The following is a 3,657-nucleotide window of genomic DNA, read 5'->3' as shown; positions in this document are numbered from 1 at the left end:
TCAAAATATTATTGAATATGGAAAAGAAAGAAAGTACTAATCCGGACTACAGAACACACATATGGCCCAAAAAGAAATAAATTCCCAATTACAAACCACAGGAGGTCATCGGAAAGATGCAATTGAATAGGAGGCTCTGGAAGAGGAGAATTTTAGGAAGGCAGGGGATTGATACAGTCTTGACATTCCGATCACATTACTTCGGGTGAATTTTCAGTTGTTTTGGTTGAAATTCCAGTAACTGGAATGCTGCCAGCAGTGCACGCTCGTCGACGGTCTTATCTCGGAGCTGTCTCTTCAAATCATAGCCAGAATTCTTGGGCCGCTGGAAAGACAAGGCGTGCCGTGCCTTTTGCTGATCGCGGAGCTGCAAGCAATCCAATGACAAGACCTATAACCCTGTACCAGACAGACCAGAATGATAATGATCTCCTCAATGAAGTTATACTGGAGGCACGGGAGCGATTGGAGAAGAGACTGAGGGCATCATCAACATCGAATAGGAGGGATAGTCATGTTAGGCGGGTTAATAATAGAGAACAGGTTTATGTTGGTGGTTTAATTGCTGAAGCAAGGCAACCATCGGAGCTTTGTGAAGGACCTGTCATCGGCGAAATGATGGGATTGGCCGAAAAGGACCGTGTGTTGTGCATGACTCGGGCAGGAGGTCGTGGGATCGAAGCCGTTCCAAGAAATCTTACAAAGAAAATTATGACATGTTTTTATTTACAATTTGTACCATGCATAAGCAAGAGGATCAACACGTGGAGGGAGGATCCAGAGCCATAACAGTCTCAGTCAAAATATTGCCAATCAATTCTCCATGGATATGTAACACAAACCAAAGGATACATTCTAATTATAATGATGTCGCAGGAAATCAGATGCATACAAGTCAAATAAATAACCAATACATTCTGAGATCCAAAACTAATCGAAAATTTCAGATCAGAATTCAGCAATAAGTAATCAAATTGTCTCTAGCAGTCCCGTAGTCACTGTGCCTCAGATTTGGTCAATTAGGCTACCACGAACAATTTGGAAGCCGATATTAACACAAGTCAATTGATTGTCATCGGCATCAATCAGCTTCATCTTGAGCGTATATGAGCCAGGTGGAGTGAATCCTGGCATGTTGTCTTGGTACAAAGATCATGACTTTTCGTATGGACAGTACTCCATAAAAAAAAGACATCAATACTCAATTGTCCACCAGAAAGGGCCTCGTCCGAAATTGCAGAAATCTTAAATGTGGCCGGAGCACCGCTCACAACTGGATTAGGATTGATATCCACCGATTTAACCTTCACCGGGTAGCTGGTATCCAAATCACAATAAGTAGGCTCCGATGCTGCCGCATTTGCTAATGAAATCAACGAAGAGCTCACCACGAAAACCAGAAGTACCCAACAGAGCGATTTTCCGTCCATTTGTACGAATCGATGAAGAATTTCTGGATGAAAAGTTCAAGGAAACAAAGCCCTGAAAATCCAACAAAGGTCATTTTTTTTTTTTTTCCTACGAAGATCATTCAGCTCTTGCTCAATTTCCAGTGCCAGGATAAGATGGCCTCTTACTGCTCTATTTTTATTAAAAAATTAATCCTATCTTTAAAAACAAAAATGGTTAGTTTTTAATTTTTTTTTTTTTAATCAATGAAAAACTAAAGTTGAGAAAGAAACTAAACTTTCTCTTAATTTTTTTAACAAATGGACATAATAATTTTCATATTGAAAGATGTCTTTGATCAAGCATATTGCAAAACATTTATTTATTCTTGAAATTAGTCTAAATCATCCCTATTTTCTGATCCTCGAGATCGTACAAAGACGCAGGAGGAGAGCATACTTATTCTAGGTAAAAGAAAAACTGAAAATGAAAGAAAAAAATTAAAAATGAAAGCCTACCTACTCTATACTAATTAGAAAAAATTGGTTACGTGTAATTAAACTTCCAATGAAGCCACTCACGTAGCAGTAACAACAATAGATCTAGAAGAAATTTTTTAAATGATGGATGAAAATATTTGAGAGTGAATGAGTCTAGTTACTGTAACTGCAAATCAACTAAAAAATAAAAAGATGAATCTAATCTAGTACTTACCTGGAACCATTGTTCGATAAAGCTTTGATAAGCGCAGTTTCTCTCCCTCAGATCATGTTGTAACTCCTGTTCTTCTTCTCCAATCTTCTGTTCTTCTTCCTCAATCTCCTATTCGAATGACTGTTCGCCATCAGATACGCAGAATTCTTCAGATGTTGAATCTTCATTTATTTCTTGGGGAGTAGTTGAACTTTCAATTCTTGTCAAGATCTCCTTTTCCAGGGAAGAGGAGATTCCGACTTCTGCAAGGATCTGAGTGAGTAGTTCCAACACTCATTATAGAACCATGTTGAAAGAGATTCTAAAAACAACAAAAAAAAATCAGCACACTAAAAAACAAAAGGACCACAGAAATAATCTTGAATTCAATACTCAATTAAACCCTCTTACAAGTACTGCTCATTAATTGAGTAATCGAATGCTTCAATTACAACCATGAACCATGAATTCATCAAGCATTCTTCACAGTTGCAAAAATCAAACACACTTTCAGAAATTGAAATTCACACTTGCATAAATGTAAACACACCCTACATGCCCTGATCCATAAGAGGTCGAGCCCATTACGGTATCTCGAATGCGATGCGTAGGCTGTTCCCCACGTCTTACCGCCTTAACACCTCGGATTTAGGAACATGTCTAAACACAGTTGCATGAAAAATCAAACTAAACTTCAATCCATCGTGCCTCCTCGGCAACGACGCCAAAATGTTGGGTGAAAATGTGCTCGTTTAATTTTGTTGTAGTACTTGCCCAACTATTTAATTTGTCAATCCGAGGTTCGTAAACTTACGAGGCACATGCACTATATATGCAAGACCGAAGTGGAACTAATTTAATCTAATCTAATCTAAATTACTGAAATCAAATTAATCTAGGAAGGCATTGAAACACTAACTATGAAAGCAGGAAATTGCATAAAAGAAAAACAATACAACATGTGAAGAATTGAATGACAAACAACATATGTGAGCTCACAACAATAAAAATATCTTATATTACAAGAATCAAATTACAAATCATGAAAGCATAGTAAAAATGAAAAACTAAGAATTCCTTTCCATTATTCATTCTTCCTTATTAAAATGAAGAGAGCGCACTCTCTTATATACATGAGGAAGATAACCTTCTCATAATTACATATCCAATATTATCTCAAGCACTCTCAACTAATTTCCCATTATTACAAGATATGATCCCACAAATCTCTCAAGCATTTTTAACTACTTTCCCATTATTACAAAATATGATCCCTTTGATTCCTCCATAAATCTCTCACATATCTTGGATAAGATATGCCAACCAAATCCTCCATGATTTTCTCCTTAGGAATAGGCTTTCATAATTATCTCCTTAATATGGTGGAGGAGATATTAATTCTTCACATATTTCCTACACATCACAAAACTCACATATTCTTGAGATATATATAAAAATATGTATATTTTCTAATATTTAATCATAAATTCACTTGTAATACAAAAATGAATAAAATGGAAAATAAGAAGGTGAAACCCAAATGTATGTATGAAAATGATATGATAAAAGGTTAAT

General features: G+C 36.3%; 1 pseudogene; it reads right to left on the bottom strand.

The window, feature by feature from the left end:
- Positions 1-972: 972 nt before the first annotated feature.
- On the bottom strand, positions 973-1,486 carry LOC149183554 (MD-2-related lipid-recognition protein ROSY1-like; annotated as a pseudogene).
- Positions 1,487-3,657: the final 2,171 nt, after the last annotated feature.

The sequence above is a fragment of the Pinus tabuliformis genome, chromosome 3_2 (genome assembly GCF_031772625.1).
Source record: "Pinus tabuliformis cultivar Carrire ecotype Pingquan chromosome 3_2, CPIR1, whole genome shotgun sequence".
In the NCBI taxonomy this organism is placed as follows: Eukaryota; Viridiplantae; Streptophyta; class Pinopsida; order Pinales; family Pinaceae; genus Pinus; species Pinus tabuliformis.
The sequence above is the reverse complement of the archived record's forward strand: the minus strand, read 5'-3'. Positions and strand labels throughout refer to the sequence as shown.